This window comes from Coregonus clupeaformis, unplaced genomic scaffold (genome assembly GCF_020615455.1).
Source record: "Coregonus clupeaformis isolate EN_2021a unplaced genomic scaffold, ASM2061545v1 scaf0819, whole genome shotgun sequence".
Lineage (NCBI taxonomy): Eukaryota > Metazoa > Chordata > Actinopteri > Salmoniformes > Salmonidae > Coregonus > Coregonus clupeaformis.
In genome coordinates, this window is record NW_025534274.1 from 205,046 (window position 1) to 229,948 (window position 24,903).

Sequence of the window (24,903 nt, forward strand, 5' to 3'; positions counted from 1 at the left end):
CTGTATGTATACGTTCATGTGTTTTTAAGTGTCCCAGTTGGTGGAAACTTGCCCCACAGTCAGAGCAGGAGTAAGGCTTCTCTCCTGTATGTATACGTTCATGTTGTTTTAAGCTGCCCAGTTGAGAGAAACTTGCCCCACAGTCAGAGCAGGAGTAAGGCTTCTCTCCTGTATGTATACGTTCATGTATTTTTAAGTTGCCAGGTCGAGAGAAACTCTTCCCACAGTCAGAGCAGGAGTAAGGCTTCTCTCCTGTGTGTATACGTTCATGTTGTTTTAAGCTGCCCAGTTGAGAGAAACTTGCCCCACAGTCAGAGCAGTTGTAAGGCTTCTCTCCTATGTGCACTATCTGATGAACTGTCAGAGCCTTTGATGTTGTGAAATTCTTCCCACAGTCAGTACAGGAATTCAGATTCTCTCCTGTGTGTATTTGTAGGTGTACTTTTAACTTTGATAGAATTGAGAAACTCGCATCACAATGTGGGCAATGGTGAGACCTCTTAGCTCTGTGATCTTCCTGCTGTTGCTCTCGGGATGTAGAGAATGTCTCAACACGGTCTCCTGTGTGAACAACAACAGAAGAACCAGTCAGTTGGTGTGATATACATGTCAATCAAATGTATTTTATGAAGCCCTTTTTACATCAGAAGTTGTCACAAAGTGCTTTATAGAAACCCAGCCAAAAACCCCAAAGAGCAAGCAATGCAGATGAAGAAGCCATATCATTCTCCACTCACTATCACAAGGGTTAGTAACTACACAGACTCATTTAATAGAACTTTAAAACATTGGCAGTTTGTCTACTTCACTTCTTTAGTCTACTCTCTGATCACTCTAGATAGCCCAGTGAATAAAACAAATGCTGGCAATACTGGTGTCAAACCATGTACAGTGAGGGAAAAAAGTATTTGATCCCCTGCTGATTTTGTACGTTTGCCCACTGACAAAGACATGATCAGTCTATAATTTTAATGGTAGGTTTATTTGAACAGTGAGAGACAGAATAACAACAAAGAAATCCAGAAAACGCATGTCAAAAATGTTATAAATTGATTTGCATTTTAATGAGGGGAAATAAGTATTTGACCCCTCTGCAAAACATGACTTAGTACTTGGTGGCAAAACCCTTGTTGGCAATCACAGAGGTCAGACGTTTCTTGTAGTTGGCCACCAGGTTTGCACACATCTCAGGAGGGATTTTGTTCCACTCCTCTTTGCAGATCTTCTCCAAGTCATTAAGGTTTTGAGGCTGACGTTTGGCAACTCGAACCTTCAGCTCCCTCCACAGATTTTCTATGAGATTAAGGTCTGGAGACTGGCTAGGCCACTCCAGGACCTTAATGTGCTTCTTCTTGAGCCACTCCTTTGTTGCTTTGGCCGTGTGTTTTGGGTCACTGTCATGCTGGAATACCCATCCACGACCCATTTTCAATGCCCTGGCTGAGGGAATGAGTTTCTCACCCAAGATTTGACGGTACATGACCCCGTCCATCGTCAATTTGATGCGGTGAAGTTGTCCTGTCCCCTTAGCAGAAAAACACCCCCAAAGCATAATGTTTCCACCTCCATGTTTGACGGTGGGGATGATGTTCTTGGGGTCATAGGCAGCATTCCTCCTCTTCCAAACACGGCGAGTTGAGTTGATGCCAGAGAGCTCGATTTTGGTCTCATCTGACCACAACACTTTCACCCAGTCTCCTCTGAATCATTCAAATGTTCATTGGCAAACTTTAGACGGGTCTGTATATGTGCTTTCTTGAGCAGGGGGACCTTGCGGGCACTGCAGGATTTCAGTCCTTCACGGCATATTGTGTTACCAATTGTTTTCTTGGTGACTATGGTCCCAGCTGCCTTGAGATCATTGACAAGATCCTCCCGTGTAGTTCTGGGCTGATTCCTCACCGTTCTCATTATCATTGCAACTCCACGAGGTAAGATCTTGCATGGAGCCCCAGGCCGAGGGAGATTGACAGTTATTTTGTGTTTCTTCCAGTTGCGAATAATCGCACCAACTGTTGTCACCTTCTCACCAAGCTGCTTGCCGATGGTCTTTTAGCCCATTCCAGCCTTGTGTAGGTCTACAATCTTGTCCCTGACATCCTTGGAGAGCTCTTTGGTCTTGGCCATGGTGGAGAGTTTGGAATCAGATTGATTGATTGCTTGTGTGGACAGGTGTCTTTTATACAGGTAACAAACTGAGATTAGGAGCACTCCCTTTAAGAGTGTGCTCCTAATCTCAGCTCGTTACCTGTATAAAATACACCTGGGAGCCAGAAATCTTTCTGATTGAGAGGGGGTCAAATACTTATTTCCCTCATTAAAATGCAAATCAATTTATAACATTTTTGACGTGCGTTTTTCTTGATTTTTTTGTTTGTTATACTGTCTCTCACTGTTCAAATAAACCTACCATTAAAATTATAGACTGATAATGTCTTTGTCAGTGGGCAAACGTACAAAATCAGCAGGGGATCAAATACTTTTTTCCTCACTGTAGGGGCCTATGCTACTGATGGATTCAAGATAAGGTCGTGGTTATTGATCTCAGATTCTCAGTGTCGTTCAAGTAGCCTTTCATTTTGGTCATTTGTGAGGTCTCCAGTCATCTAAAATTATATAGAATTGCATGAAATCCATTTATAAAATAACACATTTTCCCCGGACTCTAGGCTTCTAGGAAATTCCTGGATATTGGCAGGAACTGGAACAAGTTGTGGTACACATTGATCCAGACCATCCCAAACATGCTCAAAGGGTGACATGTCTGGTGAGTATGCAGGCCATGGAAGAATTGGGACATTTTCAGCATGTTCAATTGTGTACAGTTCCTTGTGACATGGGGCCGTGCATTATCATGCTGAAACACGAGGTGATGGAGGTGGATGAATGGCAGGACAACGGGCCTCAGGATCTTGTCATGGCATCTCTGTGCATTCAAACAGCCATCGATAAAATGCATTTGTATTAGTTGTCTGTAGCTTATGCCATGCCATACCATAACCCCGATACCACCATGGGGTACGCTGTTCACAACATTGACATCAGCAAACCGTACGTCCACACAACGCCATACACGGTGGTCAGCAGTTGTGAGGCTGGTTGGGCATACTGCAAAATTCTCTAAAACAACATTGGAGGCAGCTAATGGTAGAGAAATTAACCTAACATTATCTGGCAACAACTCTGGTGGACATTCCTGCAGTCAGCATGCCAATTGCATGCTCCCTCAAAACTTGAGACATTGGTGGCATTGTGTTGTGTGAAAAAACTGCACATTTTTGTATTTGTTAGGGATCCCCATTAGATGCTGCCAAGCACATTTACATTACATTTTACATTTTAGTCATTTAGCAGACGCTCTTATCCAGAGCAAATACAGGAGCAATTAGGGTTAAGTGCCTTGCTCAAGGGCACATTTACGTCATTTAGCAGACGATCTTATCCAGAGCGACTTACAAATTGGTGCATTCACCCTATAGCCAGTGGGATAACCACTTTACAATATTATTATTATTAGTTTTTTTTGGGGGGGTTGGGGTAAGGGGGGTAGAAGGATTACATTATCCTATCCCAGGTATTCCTTAAAGAGGTGGGGTTTCAAATGTCTCCGGAAGGTGGTGAGTGACTCCGCTGTCCTGGCGTCGTGAGGGAGCTTGTTCCACCATTGGGGTGCCAGAGCAGCGAACAGTTTTGACTGGGCTGAGCGGGAGCTATGCTTCCGCAGAGGAAGGGAGCCAGCAGGCCAGAGGTGGATGAACGCAATGCCCTCGTTTGGGTGTAGGGACTGATCAGAGCCTGAAGGTACGGAGGTGCCGTTCCCCTCACTGCTCCATAGGCAAGCACCATGGTCTTGTAACGGATGCGAGCTTCAACTGGAAGCCAGTGGAGTGTGCGGAGGAGGGGGGTGACGTGAGAGAACTTGGGAAGGTTGAACACCAGACGGGCTGCGGCATTCTGGATGAGTTGTAGGGGTTTAATGGCACAGGCAGGGAGCCCAGCCAACAGCGAGTTGCAGTAATCCAGACGGGAGATGACAAGTGCCTGGATTAGGACCTGTGCCGCTTCCTGTGTAAGGCAGGGTCGTACTCTCCGAATGTTGTAGAGCATGAACCTGCAGGATCGGGTCACCTGCAGGATCGGAGCACCTCCTCACCTACTCTTGTCCCCAGCACAAGGTGCACCTGTGTAATGATGATCATGCTATTTAATCAGCTTCATGATATGCCACACCTGTCAGGTGGATGGATTATGTTGGCAAATGAGAAATGCTCACTAACAGGGATGTAAACAAATTTGTGCACAACATTTTAGAAATAAGTTTGTGTCTGGAACATTTCTGGGATCTTTTATTTCACCTCATGAAACATGGGACCAACACTTTACATGTTGTGTTTATAAGTTTGTTCAGTGTATACAGTATTTCTAAAAAATCATACAAACTATCAATAACAACATTTAAATTGAACTAAATCAGCCTACTTTTCTGTTCTAATCTTCTCCCTACACATGCTCAGAAAGATCCTGTGAGGGTGGAACATTTTCTGGCAACAGTAGACCTTGCAGGGCTTCTGCTGTGAAGTCTTGGAGGCCCAAAAACTTCTCAACTACAGATATAATGACGTCCAGCTTCTTGGACGTATTGTGCAGTAAAATTAATAACTGTGGCAAAAAATACTAAAAAATACACCTTCAAAATAAGTGTATCCAGATCACTTGATTGACGTACAACCTTTGCAACTGGTTGCAGTGCACCCACAGCCATATCTTCTTCAGAACTGTGGCCTCTTGCTACTATAACTCTCTTCACCGCCTCCACATAGGAGATTTGCTGTACAGCCCTGATCCTTGACACCTCAACCTCTTTCACCCTAACAGGGCACTCTGGGAATTCAGGAATATGACCCCCACCACAGTTACAACAGTTTACATTCACATGCTCTTCAATAACATATTCCTTCCGTCTGCAAACACTTGACATGTGGCCAAACTTTTTAAATTTCTTGCATTGCATCAGGTTTTACACAAACTCTCTTATGGGGTATATTATATATCCCCGCTTTACATAGGGTGGTAGATACTCTTCATCAAACATCAATAATAAAGATGAACTTTGCTCCTTTTTCACATTCTCCATCCTTCTTCTTCGGGATTTGGTTGGCGGAGCGCATTCAACTTTTAGGTGCATACACTGCCACCTACTGTACTGGTGTGTGAGGCCATTCACAGCCTATATACATTACATTCATTGATACGGTAATTAATACAAAATCGCAGTATTAGCCTGCTCTAAAAAATTTGAGGGTAAATGTTCTTGGTTCGTGCAGATGACTGACCTCCTCAGACCAATTGGCAGTACGCCCAGAACATTGTTCTGGGATCCAAAAGGGATATCTCAGTTTCAAGGTCTCAGCTTGGAGAGAAGAAGCCTTGTGAGGTATTGGTCGGTCACATGCAGGAACCAAATGTTAACGATTAATTAATTATTAATAAAGCTAAAATCATGCAAATATAACTTGTCTGTGTAAGCAGTATATAGGACAACTAACGGGACTGCCCCGGCAGAGCTCCCGACCGACGTGTACTATGGTGCTTTTACGTTTGTTGGAACCTCTCCAGATTGATGGTAAATTAATATTATTTTTTAAGTTTGACTTTGAGTCCCTTCGTGGCAATTTTCCACGACAAAAACCCACCACCCCATTCCACTATTTAACCCCATCTAGTCCTACGCCAGACCACTACCACTCAACACCCCCTGCAGCTGTTCTGCAGTAAATCCTCGCAATCCCAAGTACTTCTCTGATGCTGCCACCACAGCTTCTATTTTCTGGGACTTTCGATCTATTTCTGCAGTACAATTGACAACCATTGCTATAAATGCTAAAATGCCCACCTTACTGAACCACATATTCTTCCCATCACTCTTTCTTGGTCTCTGCTTACTCATAGGAATCCTCTCAAGATCCCTCACCCTGTACCCATCTTCCTCTACCACTCTCTTCACTGCTTTGGCATACAACACTTTCTGTATTACTGTAACCCTGGCAACCTCAATCTGCCTTTCTCTCACCTGACACCTCAGATCCCCAGCCCGTTAGCGCCCCCACAACTAACACAAAGAATTTTCTCCACTGATACCACAAATTTCTTCATCTCATGCCCTCCTGCACACTTGTCACATCTAGGCATCGCACGCCTACACACTGCTGCAACAGGCCCATAAACTTCAAACCTAAAACACTGTAGTATTTACAGAACAGAATCGCTCACGGGATAACTGACACTTCCTACCTTGACCTTATCTGGCAGAGACTATGTATCAAAATCCAGCATGACAGATAATGTATTCTCTGTTTCCCCACGCTTTACACCAGATCTACGTCTCACCAAACGGAGGGTGTCACAGACACCTGGAATCTTCCATTTCAACTGCTCATCCTAAACACTTAAACCTAACCCCGTTATCACTCCTTTCAATGCCACCCTGTTCCGGAGAGCAATTCAAGTCACAATTCCTGTCTCTAATCACGTAATGTGCAGCGCCCACTCCCACTGGGCCAGAATCATCCTTATCATCCTTGGAACGAGAACCGAACTCGGAGTTCCTCACCGCAGGTAATTCATCCTCACTCTCACCAGGTTCCATCTCTGAGTTACTGGAGGACGTATCCCTCTTTTTGCATTTGACGATAACCTCCCTCACCACACTGCTTCCCTCTACACTCAGCTCCTTCTCAGCGGTCATCACTGCACCTGCCACCACAGTTAATTCATCCTCACTCTCGTCACGTTCACTTTCCTCCTGTAGCTCTTCTAAAAGGTCTGTGTGATCTTCCATTCCATATTCACTCAAAACATATTCCACTTTTCTCCTTTTTCCTTGTCCACCATCTTCTCCTTCATCAGATCTTCCAGAAGGTTTGTGCATCCCCCACTGCAATCCCCCATTCCACTTTTTTTATTGTCCGCCATCTTACCACGTGTCTCAGCTCATCCACACCCCACTAGCTTCATGTAGCTGCAAACCAATTGTGTATTCATTTTTCCCATAGGGGATTTTAGAAACACTTAAAATAAGGGCTGTGTTTCGTGTAGGCTTACCCTGGCGTGGCATTTTGATAACCATGTAAATCTCTCTAGGACAAGGTGACTTATCAATATTTGCGCCTGTATTTACCCCTACAAAAATTACATTTAATTAGCTGCTAATGTGGCTATCATAAAGAACTACAAATGCCATGATGATCTGGACAAAATTGCCGAATCGAGTCAAATGTAAGGATCTCTGGGTTAACTATATAATGTTAGCTAAATTTAGTAATGAATAAATAGGCTACATTTATTTAAATGGTTAATTCTGTGAACTGTCATGTGCAAGTTTTAAATTGACACAATACCTGTTAGCAAAGGTGTCAGCTAGAGATGACGTGGAGGAGATTGCAGTGATTTGTTGTTTTGCATTATGTCTACTTTAATGATAATTAGAGTTTTATAATCTGAGAGGAAATAGAGCCGAATATATTGCTAAAAGTCACACCAGGGTAAGCCTACACAAAACAGCCCTCATTTTAAGTGTTTCTAAAATGAATAAAAATGAAAAATGATTGGAAGCATTTCCCTGATTGACCGCTAGGTTTTATGACACCATTTTTGCAAAAATAACAATAATAAAAAAAACTGTATTCAGACTTTACTCAGTACTTTTATTTTTATTTATTTTTTAAATTTTTTTGGGGGGTGGATCAGCTTAATATTGTAGATAGATTGTATCTTCTATCAATGTAATTGTCTGCATCACTTCCAATCCCCCATGTTTTTTTATTTATATATATATATATATATATATATATTTTATTATTGTATATACACACACTCCCCTTTATTACTTTTCAACCCCACCATCCTTTCCCTACTTGGAGTAAATTAGTGAACAACAATGCCCAGGCCTCTACTTCCGGTCTATACTTACTATCTACACCTTATGGACAGAGTTAATTTTATATTTAAAAATTTAGCTATTATATTATATATATATATATATATATATTTTTTTTTGCTCCTGAACTTCTTCTACTCTCAACCTCTCCGATCATTTTCATGATGTCCATCCGGTTTGCTTCTATAAGCCATATCTTTCTAACTGTGCTCTTTCCCAAAAGCTCCCAACATACAACCTATATACTTATTATGGACACAGTATGCTTACATCATTAGCCATCTTTGTTGTTATTTGTTATTAGTCCCATCCTTCAACTCTATTCAATACCTCCCATCTCTTAACACCATCCATATAGGATTTCTATTTGCCATATATATTTCAACCGTACTGTGATGTTTTACAAAAGTTCTGAACCTTGCTAAAAGTATTATTATATTATTGATTGATTGACTGACTTTTCAGATCACCCAGTAATGCTATCTGCAAGGTTAGTTCCAGGTAAATATTGCAATCCTTTAGCCATTCCTGGACCTGTGTCCAAAAACAAGCTACAAATGGACAGAACCAAAACAAATGATCTAATGATTCTGTCTCTTCACAGCAAAATCTGCAGAGCTGGGAAGATTGTATCCCCCATATAAATAACATTCTATTGGTAGCAAGAATTTTATAAAATAATTTAAATTGGAAAATTCTAATTTTTGAATCCGGTGTCGTTTTGCGTATCAGTTCATAAACACTATGCCATGGGATCGGTACGTCAAAGATCTCTTCCCAACTATTTTGTAATCTATATGGGACGGCTGTCAATCCTTTGGTCCTTAAGTGAAACTGATATACTTTTCTATTTATCACAGTTTTCCTTAACCAATTATGTTCTTTAATGGAAGGCCGACAGACAAGTTCCTTACTTTCTCCCCCTTCCACTTTCCTCTTCCACTTTTGCGGTAAGGCTGCAATTATTTGGTTGTAATTTTGGGTAGAGCAGACATTTCCATATGTTTTTGTTAGCTGCATGTGCGACATAACTCCACCAGTCCTACCGATGATATCATTTATGAAGATTATACCTTTTTTAAACATTCTGTCAAGTTTTTTTGTCAATTAGTATATTTGAATTTAACCACATTATTTGTTCTGTCGTTTCTGGAGGATTAAATTGAAATTGCAACCAACTTTCTATGGCTTGTTTTAGAAATAGTGACATTTGGGAGATTATTTCCTTTTCAAATAACTGAAAGTGAGAGGTTGTAATCTGAATAAAGGGAAAAAGGCCTTTCTTGAACATTGGGTGAGACAATCTTACTAATTTGCTTGAGAACCAGTTCGGATTTAAGTATAACTTTTGTATGACTGAAGCTTTTAGTGATAGGTCTAATTAATATTTAATAATTTCTGTCCTCTGAATTCATATTTATTATATAAATATGCTCTTTTAATTTTGTCTGGCTTGCCGTTCAAAATAAAATTGAATATTTTTTTCTCATATAATTTAAAAAACTGTTCGCTAGGCGTAGGCAAGACCATAAGCAAATAGGTAAACTGGGATAATACTAAAGAGTTAATCAGGGTGATTTTTCCACAAATTGACAGGTATTTTCCTTTCCATGGTAGTAAGATCTTATCTATTTTTGCTAACTTTCTATTAAAATGTATTGAAGAGAGATCATTTATTTCCTTTGGGATATGTATTCCGAGTATATCCACATCACCATCAGACCATTTTATTGGTAAACTACATGGTAATGTAAATGTTTAATTTTTTAGTGATCCAATACGTAATATAGTACGTTTGTCATAATTTGGTTGTAATCCAGAGAGGTTAGAAAATGTATCTAGATCCTCTATGAGGCTGTGGAGGGATTCTAGTTGTGGATTTAAAAGAAAACATGAATCATCAGCGTACAATGACCCCTTTGTTTTTAAGCCCTGTATTTCTAATCCTCTGATATTATTATTGGATCTGATTTTAATAGCTAACATCTTGATGGCCACAATAAATAGATATGCCGATAGTGGACAACCTTGTTTCACTCCTCTTGACAGTTTAAAACTTTCTGAGAAACAGCCATTATTTACTATTTTAAACCTAGGGTTACTATACATGATTTTGACCCATTTTATAAGAGATTCTCCAAAATTGAAATGCTCCAGGCATTTATATATAAACCCCAGTCGAACTTTATCAAATGCCCTTTCGAAGTCTGCTATGAATAGCAGGCCTGGTTTCCCATATTTTCCATAGTGTTCTATTGTTTCCAATACTTGCCTTATATTATCTCCAATGTATCTTCCATGTAAAAAAAACCTGTCTGATTAGAATGAATAATATCCGACAATACCTTTTTAATTCTATGCGTTATACATTTTGCTAGGATTTTTGAATCACAACACTGAAGTGTAAGGGGCCTCCAATTTTGTAAATGGACTGGATCTTTATATTTTCCACTTGTGTCCTGTTTCAGTAATAATGAGATCAGACCTTCTTCTTGAGTGTCAGATAATCTACCATTTACATAGGAGTGGTTAAAACATGCTAATAACGGTCCTCTTAGTATATCAAAAAAGGTTTGGTATACCTTGACTGGTATGCCATCCAACCCTGGAGTTTTCCCAGACTTAAAGTCTTTAATTGCATCCAGAAGTTCCTCCTCTGTAATTTCACCTTCACATTAGTCTTTCTGTGTGGCTGTTAATTTGACATTATCAATAGAAAAAAGATCTCTACAATTAGCTTCAGTTAGAGGAGATGGAGGCGACTGAAAAGAAAACATATTGTTTCTTCCTTCAAAATATCATTTGGTGAATTATGGGTGACTCCGTCAATTGTAACCAGTTTCATTAAGTTCTTTTTGGTAGCATTCCTATGTTGAAGATTAAAAAGGAATTTTGTGCATTTTTCCCCATATTCCATCCAGTTTGCTTTATTTTTATAATATATTACACTTGATCTTTCTTGAATAAGTTTCTCCATTTCTTTTTGTTTTTCCTCTAATTTATTCTGAGCCTCTGTAACAGTTTTTATTGCCATCTATCTGTTCTGTTAGACTTTCTATTTCCTTTCTTAGTATAAACTCTTTTGACCTAAATTGCTTTTGTTTTCGAGATGAGTACTGAATTGCATGGCCTCTAAAGGCACATTTAAAGGTGTCCCATACAATAAGGGGATTCGCTGTACCTATGTTATGTTGGAAAAAGTCAGTTATAAATTCCTTTGTTCTAATTATAAATAAATTATCATCCAATAGGCTTTGATTATATTTCCAATATCCTCACCCACGTGGAAATTCAGTAAGAGTAATGTATATGCCTATTATATGATGGTCCGACCGCATTCAGACTTTACTCAGTACTTTGTTGAAGCACCTTTGGCAGTGATTACAGCCTCAAGTCTTCTTGGGTATGACGCTACAAGCTTGGCATACCTGTATTTGAGGAGTTTCTCTGCAGATCCTCTGAAGATTGTCAGGTTAGATGGGGAGTATCGCCACACAGCTATTTTCAGGTCTCTCTGTACTTTGCTCTGTTCATCTTTCCCTCGATCCTGACTAGTCTCCCAGTCCCTGCCACTGAAAAACACCACCACAGCATGATGCTGCCCCCACCATGCTTCACCATTGGGATGGTGCCAGGATTCCTCCAGAAGTGACGCTTCGCATTCAGGCCAAAGAGTTCAATCTTGCTTTCATCAGACCAGAGAATCTTGTTTCTCATGGTCTGAGAGTCCTTTAGGTGTCTTTTGGCAAACTCCCAGCAGGCAGTCATGTGCCTTTTCATGAGGAGTGGCTTCCGTCGAGCCACTCTACCCATAAAGGCCTGATTGGTGGAGTGCTGCAGAGATGGTTGTCCTTCTGGAAGGTTCTCCTATCGCCACAGAACTCTGGAGCTCTGTCAGAGTGACCACCGGCTTCCTGGTGACCTCCCTGACCAAGGCCCTTCTCCCCCGATTGCTTAGTTTGTCAAGGCAGCCAGCTCTAGAAAAAGTATTGGTGGTTCCACACTTTTTCCATTTAAGAATGATGGAGGCATTTCGATCATATCCTTGGACTAAAATGATTGACATTCAGGTGCAAGCCTAACATCACGTGCAAAGGGCCTTTGGGTAACGTAGCACATATTCAATGATATATATTTTTCTCACATAGGCTGTTCATTTCTGATCTTTGATACTTTTTTTGGTTTATAAACGTATCATGGTATACTACATTAACGCTATACGTATGGGCCATATTGTTACTTGGTAGCTACTAGCAGCAGACCCTGTGCTGTGGATCACCTACCGCTATTTTGGACGGTCCATACTGTAACGTTAAAGTTAGTCTCAGGCTTCACTAACTAGCGTTACTGTTTTAGGTGGAGCTATTTTTTGCTACTTTTCAAACAAATACTACGTGATATTTAACATAACATCTTGCAAGATATGCCTTTTGTTTTGTTCGTGAGAAGTAATGGCTGAGAGAAGGCAGGAGATACTTTGTTTTGTTTAGCTTCGCTTAGGTTAGACTGCTCTCTCTAATGGATCAGTCGTCCACCAGGCTACACTCTACGATTAGGGGGAGGTGGGAGAGGAAGCGTTGATTGTCTCAGTTAGGAAGACAGAGGAATGGGGTTCAGTGTTTTACTGTTAGGAAATATTTGTTTCAACAGATCTTTACATATTTTCCTCACTACAAAATATTCATGCTGTCCTTGTGGTTACTAAACCATGTGTAGCTCAGTTGGTAGAGCATGGCGTTTGCAACGCCAGGGTTGTGGGTTCGATTCCCACGGGGGGCCAGTATGAAGAAAATATATACAGTGGGGGAAAAAAGTATTTAGTCAGCCACCAATTGTGGAAGTTCTCCCACCTAAAAAGATGAGAGAGGCCTGTAATTTTCATCATAGGTACACGTCAACTATGACAAACAAAATGAGAAAAGAAAATCCAGAAAATCACATTGTAGGATTTTTAATGAATTTATTTGCAAATTATGGTGTAAAAGAAGTATTTGGTCAATAACAAAAGTTTCTCAATACTTTGTTATATACTCTTTGTTGGCAATGACACAGGTCAAACGTTTTCTGTAAGTCTTCACAAGGTTTTCACACACTGTTGCTGGTATTTTGGCCCATGCCTCCATGCAGATCTCCTCTAGAGCAGTGATGTTTTGGGGCTGTCGCTGGGCAACACGGACTTTCAACTCCCTCCAAAGATTTTCTATGGGGTTGAGATCTGGAGACTGGCTAGGCCACTCCAGGACCTTGAAATGCTTCTTACGAAGCCACTCCTTCGTTGCCCGGGCGGTTTGTTTGGGATCATTGTCATGCTGAAAGACCCAGCAACGTTTAATCTTCAATGCCCTTGCTGATGGAAGGAGGTTTTCACTCAAAATCTCACGATCATGGCCCCATTCATTCTTTCCTTTACACGGATCAGTCGTCCTGGTCTCTTTGCAGAAAAACAGCCCCAAAGCATGATGTTTCCACCCCCATGCTTCACAGTAGGTATGGTGTTCTTTGGATGCAACTCAGCATTCTTTGTCCTCCAAACACGACGCGTTGAGTTTTTACCAAAAGTTTCTATTTTGGTTTCATCTGACCATATGATATTCTCCCAATCCTCTTCTGGATCATCCAAATGCACTCTAGCAAACTTCAGACGGGCCTGGACATGTACTGGCTTAAGCAGGGGGACACGTCTGGCACTGCATGATTTGAGTCCCTGGCGGCGTAGTGTGTTACTGGTGGTAGGCTTTGTTACTTTGGTCCCAGCTCTCTGCAGGTCATTCACTAGGCCCCCCCCCGTGTGGTTCTGGGATTTTTGTGATCATTTTGACCCCACGGGGTGAGATCTTGCGTGGAGCCCCAGATCGAGGGAGATTATCAGTGGTCTTGTATGTCTTCCATTTCCTAATAATTGCTCCCAGTTGATTTCTTCAAACCAAGCTGCTTACCTATTCCAGATTCAGTCTTCCCAGCCTGGTGCAGGTCTACAATTTTGTTTCTGGTATCCTTTGACAGCTCTTTGGGCTTGGCCATAGTGGAGTTTGGAGTGTGACTGTTTGAGGTTGTGGACAGGTGTCTTTTATACTGATAACAAGTTCAAACAGATGCCTTTAATTCAGGTAATGAGTGGAGGACAGAGGAGCCTCTTAAAGAAGAAGTTACAGGTCTGTGAGAGGCAGAAATCTTGCTTGTTTGTAGGTGACCAAATACTTATTTTCCACCATAATTTGCAAATAAATTCATTAAAAATCCTACAATGTGATTTTCTGGATTTTTCTCTCTCAATTTGTCTGTCATAGTTGACGTGTACGTATGATGAAAATTACAGGCCTCTCATCTTTTTAAGTGGGAGAACTTGCACAATTGGTGGCTGACTAAATACTTTTTCCCCCCACTGTATATGTATGCACTCACTAACTTTAAGTCGCTCTGGATAAGCGCGTCTGCTAAATGACTAAAATGGAAATGGAAAAAGATTTTAGATATGTCTTTATGCTATAGCTTATTCCATGTTTACATCTTTGGTTAAATGACTTCAAATGCTAAACTTAAATTTACTTTGTGGAATGTCTGTGGAGTTTGTAAACTATCCAAGCTTAAAACAGGTTATTACTAGGCTTAAACAACTTCATTCATCTATTGTGTTCCTACAAGAAACTCACTTGTTGAAAGATGAGCTACTTAAAGTATGCAGGAGACGGCCAGGGCAAGTAATAGCATCCTGTTCCTCCTCTCATTCTCATGGTGTTATGGTTTTAATTCACTAATATGTTCCGTTTCAAGTGGATACTATTATAACTGATACAGCTGGTAGATACATTTTGATACATGGAACTCTTTTGAATGAGCATATTAATCTGGTTAATGTTTATGGTCCTAATGATGATAATCCCAAATTCTATGAGAATGTATTTCTATTGATAGCCTCCATTCCTGGTAAGGTCCTAATGGCAGGGGACTTTAATTGCACTCTTGATCCTCATCTAGATCGCTCCTCTGGTTTAGACACTTCCCACTCGCAGAGTAGAAAGAAATTACAGCATTTCATTAAGGACTTAAATCTATGTGAACGTTGGAGGACTCAGAACCCGAGTAAAAGGGAGTATTCATGTTACTCGTCAACATTTAAATCATATTCTCATGTAGACTACTTTTTAGTTTCTTGCTCATTGCTTCCCAATGTAGCAGGAAATGGATATGATACTATTGTTTTGAATGACCATTCCCATGTGTCATTATTCTATAGGGATACAAAACTAGTAAAAGGATCCTCTTGATGGCGTTTGCATCCCAGATGGTTACAGGATCCAGACTTCTTACATTACGTTGGAGTGCATATAGATGTTTATTTGACATTGAACACTGACAAAACGTCAGCGAGTACCAGATGGGAGGCTTTCAAATCACATATTTGGGAGCAAATTATACGTTTTACCAGTTTAAAATCAAATAAAATCAGAAAATGAGAGATGGACAGCAAAATGAGAGAATTGGAGAGGGAAGCTTTTTTGGATAACTCAGTAGAAGTAAACAAGGAATTATTTGGTCTTAAAGCTCAGTATGAAGAACGTCCCACCTCAAAGGCTGCAAACAGCTTAACTAGGCTGAAACAGTCCTATGAACAAGGTGAAAAACCTGGTAAATTGCTGGCCTGGCACATTAAGAAGTAAAATTCAGCCTTTAATGCAATTCATAATTTACCAGGACAATTATCAATGGATCCTGTAGAAATAAACCAAACATTTGCTTCCTACTACAATACATTTTACAACTCTGAAACTCCTGAGAACTGAACTAGTCAGGTCTTGACTTTCCCTCTACTTCAGAAGACACTAAATTGGATCTGGAAAAGGAATTGGATGGTGTTGAAATATCTGATGCTATTTTCAATCTGAAGGGAGGTAAAGCGGAATGTCCAGATGGGCTCCCAATAGATATTTAAGGACAAACTTCTAGGTCCACTTTTGGATATGTACAGTGCATTAGGAAAGTACTCAGACACCTTTACTTTTCCCACAATTTGTTACGTTACAGCCTTATTCTGCAATTGATTAAATAAAACAATTCTCATCAATCTACACACAATATCTCATAATGACAAAGTGAAAAGAGGATCTTAGACATTTTTGCAAATGTATTAAAAATAAAAAGAGCAGAAATACCTTGTTTACATAAGTATTCACACCCTTTGCTATGAGACTCGAAATTGAGCTCAGGTGGATCCTGTTTCCATTGATCATCCTTGAGATGTTTCTAAAACTTAATTGGTGTCCAACTGTGTTAAATTCAATTGATTGGAGATGATTTGGAAAGTCACACAGCTGTCTATATAGGTGACCAAGAACATGATGGTCACTCTGACAGAGCTCCAGAGTTCCTCTATGGAAATGTGAGAACCTTCCAGAAGGACAACCATCTCTTCAGCACTCCACCAATCAGGCCTTATGGTAGAGTGGCCAGACGGAAGCCACTACTCAGCAAAAAGCACATGACAGCCAGCTTGGAGTTTGCCAAAAGGCACCTAAAGGACTCGGACCATGAGAAACAAGATTCTCTGGTCTGATGAAACCAAGATTGAACTTCTTGGCCTGAATGCCAAGCATCACGTCTGGAGGAAACCTGGCACCATCCTTATGGTGAAGCACGGTGGTGGAAGCATCATGCTGCGGGGATGTTGTTCAGCGGCAGGGACTGGGAGCCTAGTCAGGATAGAGGGAAAGATGATTGGAGCAAAGTACAGAGAGATCCTTGATGAAAACCTGCTCCAGTGCACTCAGGACCTCAAGACCGGGGCGAAGGTTCACCTTCCAACAGGACAACGACCCTAAGCACACAGCCAAGACAACGCAGGAGTGGCTTCGGGACAAGTCTCTGAATGTCCTTGAGTGGCCCAGCCAGAGCCGGGACTTAAACCCAATCGAACATCTCTGGAGACCTGAAAATAGCTGTGCAGCGAGGCGCCCCATCCAACCTGACAGAGCTTGAGAGGATTTGCAGAGAAGAATGGGAGAAACTCCCCAAATACAGGTGTGCCAAGGTTATAGCGTCATACACATTAAGACTTTGGCCGTAATCACTGCCAAAGGTGCTTAAACAAAGTACTGAGTAAAGGATCTGAATACTTATGGAAATGTGATTGTTCAGTTGTTGTTGTTTTTGCAACAACTGATAAAAACACATTTTTGCTTTGTCATTATGGGGTATTGTGTGTAGATTGATGAGGGAAAAAAACAATTTAATCAATTCTACAATAAGGCTGTAAAGTAACAAAATTTCGAAAATGACAAGGGGTCTGAATACTTTTCGAATGCACTGTATATAGACAGGTGTGTGCCTTTCCAAATCATGTCCAACAAACTTAGTTAGATAGAACCTGCTCTTACCCTGAGAAAAAGATTTCCCAATCTTCTTCTCCTCTTCTTCATCTTTAATGTTGACATTCAGCTCCAGTGTTTGACTGCAGTCTTCCAGCTTCACTGATGCCATCTCTGGATCCTGCAGTAAACTGGGCTCCACTGTCACAATCAGGACCCAGTGACTGTAGGTTTGGACTCAGCGTGGAAGGAGAGAGGCAGGCTGGGTGTTGTCCTCACTGTTGATGTTACCGGCCTCAGACTTATCTGAATCGGCCAGTAGTAATAAAGAGAAACAGATACAAAAAGTTATTGTCTTCACAGTTCTGGCACTTTCTTTATTCTCTAAAAATATTTTCACTTTTTTCTTGTTCAATTATTTAATTCAGTGCTTGAATTGGACTGAAATAGGTGCTAATACTCATTTTGGGTGCTGGTACTGTTTATATTAAGGTGCAGGAGCTCCACAATACTTTTGAGCTAATACCTAACCTATAGTAGATCAACGCATAAATGACTCAAAAACCATTTAGTACAAGGTTACAGTTTGTTTTAGACAGCACTATGTGCTAATTTCCTTAATAACCTTGTCTTCACTGTATTACTTCAATCAAAAACCAATTGTATTTCCTGTTCACACCATAGTAACATTTATTGATAAAGACAGAAACAACAGAATGTGTCTGAATATTAGTACACATGTAGAAAACTGATAATCATTACATTCATCTTCAAAACAGTAGTCCGACCGTGAAATTGTCTCTATCTGATGCACCCGCACTGTCCTCACTGAAGTCCGTTGACGCTGACCGAGAGGAGCCGCCATTTTACCAGCTTGGGAATTTTACACAAAACCAATAACATGCAAAACGAACTCAAAATCTCAAATAAATTGATTATTTATTAAACTAACATGAGAAAATTATGTACATTCACTCAGACAAACCCAACATCTCTAGCTATGTGACTTGTAAAATAGTTTTTATCACGTTCTTTCACTCACTCGGTTTGATACAAAAATAACACATCAAACCTTTAACAAACGTGATAATACCTTAACGGATTTGTTACCTAGCATGGTATGTTCTTTCGACATTAGAAAGTTTAAACGTGCTATTACATACCTCTAGTAATAAATAGAAACGGACACAAAGGTTATCTTCTTGACTGCACAGTTCAGACGCTTTCTTTATTGTGAAGAATGGTGCCCGCCTGCCCGGAACTTCCTGTTCCCCCACTACTAACAGTCCGTGCATTCCGAGATCAGATTACAACATTTCATTAAATTACAAAAAAAAAGTGTAAACTGTAGCAATTTATTTCCCTTTATAGTTTATTAGCCTAAGCATGACCTTCATCCACATAATTTCTCCAGGATTGGAACCGGTTCAGGGAAAGAACCGGAAAAAGTGTTCTATACTTTTTAGGAACAGCACCGTTATTTTAAAAGGATGTAATCCAGGTAATAACCTTATTTTCCTTTCCGGGTATTTTTCTCCAGTCCCACAAAAATCGCAACAAAGCTCACTCTAGAAACGTATTCCAGTTTCTGCCTGCCAGCTGGAATGGAAATCTTTGCCAGTGGGTGTGCGTGTGGAAACTACCTGCTCCTCTCCTCTGAAGCATAGGTTACTGTATCCTACTGACAACGTTACAAGCATGATTAAGAAATTAGGGAGATATGTTTAATTTGAGAAGAATGGATGAACTTTTTCAATGCTAGTTAAGGATACTATAGTCACCACGTTTCACATTGGATATATTAACGACAAAAAGGTACGACCTCTTTTTAATTATAGTGCTGCACTGCACTTTACAAACAAGGTTGTTGGCTAGCTAGCTAACATTAGCTCTGTTCCAACGTTAAACCAACTCTGTAGTTCCGGTAAGCCGACAGAGAAGCAGACGGCCTGACAGATAAACCGACAGAGAAGCAGAGTTCAGGACTGCTCTAAACCAAGTTACGGAGGCCATAGAGGATAATGGTGGAACTGGAGATGATCCGGACAGAGTTCAGGACTGCTCTGAACCAAGTTATGGAGGCCATAGAGGATAATGGTGAAACTGGAGATGATCCGTACAGAGTTCAGGACTGCTCTGAACCAAGTTATGGAGGCCATAGAGGATAATGGTGGAACTGGAGATGATCCGTACAGAGTTCAGGACTGCTCTGAACCAAGTTATGGAGGCCATAGAGGATAATGGTGGAACTGGAGATGATCCGTACAGAGTTCAGGACTGCTCTGAACCAAGTTATGGAGGCCATAGAGGATAATGGTGGAACTGGAGATGATCCGTACAGAGTTCAGGACTGCTCTGAACCAAGTTATGGAGGCCATAGAGGATAATGATGGAACTGGAGATGATCCGTACAGAGTTCAGGACTGCTCTGAACCAAGTTATGAAGGCCATAGAGGATAATGGTGGAACAGGAGATGATCCGTACAGAGTTCAGGACTGCTCTGAACCAAGTTATGGAGGCCATAGAGGATAATGGTGGAACTGGAGATGATCCGTACAGAGTTCAGGACTGCTCTGAACCAAGTTATGGAGGCCATAGAGGATAATGGTGGAACAGGAGATGATCCGTACAGAGTTCAGGACTGCTCTGAACCAAGTTATGGAGGCCATAGAGGATAATGGTGGAACTGGAGATGATCCGTACAGAGTTCAGGACTGCTCTGAACCAAGTTATGGAGGCCATAGAGGATAATGGTGGAACTGGAGATGATCCGTACAGAGTTCAGGACTGCTCTGAACCAAGTTATGGAGGCCATAGAGGATAATGGTGGAACTGGAGATGATCCGTACAGAGATCAGGACTGCTCTGAACCAAGTTATGGAGGCCATAGAGGATAATGGTGGAACTGGAGATGATCCGTACAGAGTTCAGGACTGCTCTGAACCAAGTTATGGAGGCCATAGAGGATAATGGTGGAACTGGAGATGATCCGTACAGAGTTCAGGACTGCTCTGAACCAAGTTATGGAGGCCATAGAGGATAATGATGGAACTGGAGATGATCCGTACAGAGTTCAGGACTGCTCTGAACCAAGTTATGAAGGCCATAGAGGATAATGGTGGAACAGGAGATGATCCGTACAGAGTTCAGGACTGCTCTGAACCAAGTTATGGAGGCCATAGAGGATAATGGTGGAACTGGAGATGATCCGTACAGAGTTCAGGACTGCTCTGAACCAAGTTATGGAGGCCATAGAGGATAATGGTGGAACAGGAGATGATCCGTACAGAGTTCAGGACTGCTCTGAACCAAGTTATGGAGGCCATAGAGGATAATGGTGGAACTGGAGATGATCCGTACAGAGTTCAGGACTGCTCTGAACCAAGTTATGGAGGCCATAGAGGATAATGGTGGAACTGGAGATGATCCGTACAGAGTTCAGGACTGCTCTGAACCAAGTTATGGAGGCCATAGAGGATAATGGCCTTTTTACTTCACTTTAATCCAGTCGGTCAATATAGCTAAATGATTGTGCTAGTAAAAAAGGAATGTAGTAGGGAGTCGACGTTAAACTGGCATTTTGATCATTTGTTTAAGGAAAATAATGACCAGTTTGTGTTATTTTGACTTCCAGGAGCGGGTCGAGGAAGAGACCGTGGATGAGGATGGAGCAGCAGCACCTGAATAAACATAACATAGTTATTCACTTTTAGCTATAAGCAGTTTTACAGTTCTTGATTGGAGTGCAGTGTTCATGTTTTTACTGACTTGTTATTTTGTGAGCTTATTGCTGTAATTTTGTTTACGAATCTATTGTGTTACAGTTTAAGTAAAAAAAGAACTTATTTTCAGGCATTTTACATATTTCGTCAGTGGACACCTACCGACGGGATACTGTTTACATGTTCAGGGTAGATTAAATGACGTGTCTTAAGGGTCCTCCCGAGTGGCGCAGTGGTCGAAGACACTGCATCGCAGCTGCGTTGCTACAGATGCTGGTTCGATACCTGTCTGTGTCGCAGCCAGCCACGACCGGGAGACCCATGAGGTGATGCACAATTAGCCCAGGGTCGTCCGGGTTAGGGGAGGGTTTGGCCAGCCGGAATGTCCTTGTCCCCATCACACTGTTACGTGCCTTATTGGTACTATAGGTACCCACTGACGAAAGTTACGTTCCCAGTGGTTACCAGAAACTGCATTTTATGGGGCTCTCAACGTACTTTCTGACGTTTAGCAACATTATGAGGTTGACTTAAAAATACACATATTTAACGGTTTAAAATCCCCCACATTTATACGTCCTGAAAAGACTCGGGACAAACGTTTTGTCAGCGGACACCACAGCTACGTAGAAGGAACGTTTCACAATAACGTTATCATGACTTATGTAGGGACTAAAATAACTTGTCACGTCCTGGAACGTAATTTTGTTAGCTGGGAAAGCTCACTCTAGAAACGTATTCCAGTTTCTGCCTTCCAGCTGAAATGGAAACCTTTGCCAGTGGGTGTGCGTGTGGAAACTACCTGCTCCTCCCCTCTGAAGCATAGGTTACTGTATCCTACTGACAACGTTACAAGCATGATTCAGAAATTAGGGAGATATGTTTAATTTGAGAAGAATGGATGAACTTGTTCAATGCTAGTTAAGGATACTATAGTCACCACGTTTCACATTGGATTTATTAACAACAAAAAGTTACGACCTGTTTTTAATTCTAGTGCGGCACTGCCCAAACAAGGTTGTTAGCTAGCTAGCTAACATCTGCTCTGGTCCAACGTTAAACCAACTCTGAAGTTCAAAGACATTCAAAGTTCCTCCATAGAAGCCGCTCCTCCGTAGGTATAATTCTGTGGGCCTAATTCAGATAATGCAGGTCATAACACGATGCCCAGCTCTTCAATGCAAGCCTTCTCTATCCTCTAACGAGCTCTCCACACCCACAAAAAGTCGCACCTTACATTGTGATTGGCAGCACAGTGCGCTCTGAATGATTTTCTTATACAGATACTCTGTGGTGTACTAGTGTATTTATTCTCCCACTTGGATGTCACTTCCACAAGCTTTAAATTGAGGGCCAGGTTGTCAGGATGGGTAATATACTGTACACATTAATTACAAGTACTCCCAAAGATACACTTCATTTTAAATAGCCAAATCCTGTGTAACAACTAGTAATTACATTGTACTTGGCTAACATTACATGTACTATGCTTTGAAATAGTGTCTTATTCTTCATCTGGGATTTGGATTTGTAAAATGTATTATAAAATGTATTTAATATATGTCTGATCAGGCTCAGGTAGCATCAGGTTTGTATTTTCATGCTGATCAAAGTTCTAATCAAATCCAGACATTTATAAGCGTTATAATGCTTTTGAATGACACTTCCGGTTTTGGCGGAAAATACCGGGTTACCCGGGAGAAAAGTGATTTATTCTCGGGATGGAACATTTGTAAAACACAGGGGAAATATTAAACGCTATTGAGCATACCAGTTGATTCACAAGACACCAACTAAGTAACTTACATATACGGAATCTTCATTAGGCCTAATGGCATTTCATGTCCATGATAGGAAGTTTGTTGTAGTGACTCAGTAAGGCTAATTGTAAAAGTAACCCTCTAAAGTGCCATGTTTGTACAGTTTATTATGTGGAGGAAACATTAAGGCAGCCAGGACCATACACCAGGACCGCTCCGTAGGCCGCACTGTAGGCCTAGCTCTTACTGCAGTCCAGTGCCATGGACATCTTTGAAGTTTGGCCTCTAAGTAATTTAGGACGGCAACTTTATGAAGGCCTCCTCACCCTGGTCTTATCGTACAAGGCTCTACAGACATGTAAAATAAAGACAGGCAATTTTTATTGTTCACGTTATTTGCGTTGAATATGTATTGAAGTCAAGTGGTTCAACATTAAAATATAGTAGGATGGACCACACAGGACTGCTTGGAAAATGCGACGGTCGGTGGAACACTTGCGCCACCAAGTGGACAATTGCTTCAGTTCTCTTGTGGCATCAACGCTACCAGAGATATGTGATATAAGATCAAATGTTATGTCAATATTATAATCTCTAAATTGATTCTGATTGAAATTGATTTTATTGACCACAGATAGTCGATGTAAGAGGCTCTGGTGCCATCACCACAATTTTTGTTTTAGATTCCGTCTCTCATAGTTGAAGTGTACCTATGATATAAATTACAGACCTCTACATGCTTTGTAACTAGGAAAACCTGCAAAATCGGCAGTGTATCAAATACTTGTTCTCCCCACTGTACATGTCAACTGCATATATTTGAGTCTTGTGAAATAGCAGGCCTATCAAATAATGACTTCAGACAAATACATCAGATAACGTTACCGGTATGTGAGGCAGTTCATGTTACCAGTACATGACTTTAGCACATTTAATAGTTTATACTGTATAGTCTTCCAGTGTATATATTTCCAATCATAACAATTGTCTTCTTTTTGTTAAACTACTTTATTACTTAGCTATTTGTGTATATTTTTGATCATGTGTATTGCACTGTTGAGGAGAGCTTGCAAGTAAGCATTTCACTGTACCATTTACACCCTGTATCCTGTGGAGGTGACGAATAAACTTTGATTAGAAGATTAATGCACCATTGATATCAGCTATCATAGTCAAGATAACGGTGACTGACTTGACCAGCACTCTCTAGCCATCATTGACATTGAGATGAACTTGCTCAAATGTGAAAATACAAAATACATCACGATCCTAACTAATTAAAACGAAGCATCTGCGTTATCTCTGCATGATTTATTTTCACAATGAGAGGGGGTGCACCGTTCCTGGAGGTACTGCAATACCAGGTCGATGCGTGGAGTGGACGGAGCAAGCCCCTATTCCATCTCCCTATTCCAAAAATCAATTTAATATATGGTCCCCAGATAGGGGACGTATCAGATATTAAACTGATAAGAACAGAATTTTTTTTTTTTATTTTTTTTTGGAAAATTTTCAAATTTGGCTACCCCTTCATAATCAATGTTTTTTAAAATATTAAAATCTATTTTAATTTTCTTCCAAACTATTTGGGCAAAAGAGCATTCCCATAAAACATGGGGAATTGTTTCAATTGCGAAACAGTTGTCCCTGGGACAAAATTTTATTCAGGGTCAAATTATGATCATATAATGTTGAACGGACCGGAAGACGTCTGTGTAAAACAAGCCAATTAAAATCTTTCAGTCTGTTGTCTAAATCTTTTAATTGTGCCCGTAGCCAGGTGGAAGGTGATATTGGTAATCGGTCTCTAGGACAACAATTTTCTATCAATTTCACATATAGCAGTCTGTGGTTGATTACATTTTCTATTACTTTGCAGACAGGGTTTTTCAACTATTTTCTTAAAATGTAATGGGATAATTTCAGCTTTTGGCTTACTATTATCCCACTCCACCATAAACCTTAACGGTATGGACAGCCAGAATTTGATTAATATATTACATTTGTGTACAGAAGACGACAAAAGACAACAAACGTTTGAGTAGAACAATGCATCTAGTTTGAGAGGAATATGAGGGAAATCCCTTCCACCAGCCTCTATAGGCTGGTACATCCGATCTCTCCGGATGTACTCATATCCCCCCCAAAAGAAATTAAACAGTACACGTATGAACATTTTCCT

The 24,903-nt window shown here is 40.7% G+C and overlaps 1 non-coding gene across 1 annotated transcript; it reads right to left on the reverse strand.

The window, feature by feature from the left end:
- Window positions 1-24,048: 24,048 nt before the first annotated feature.
- On the reverse strand, window positions 24,049-24,233 carry LOC121566702. The gene has a single exon (XR_006000974.2). It is a non-coding gene; the product is annotated as a U2 spliceosomal RNA (small nuclear RNA).
- Window positions 24,234-24,903: the final 670 nt, after the last annotated feature.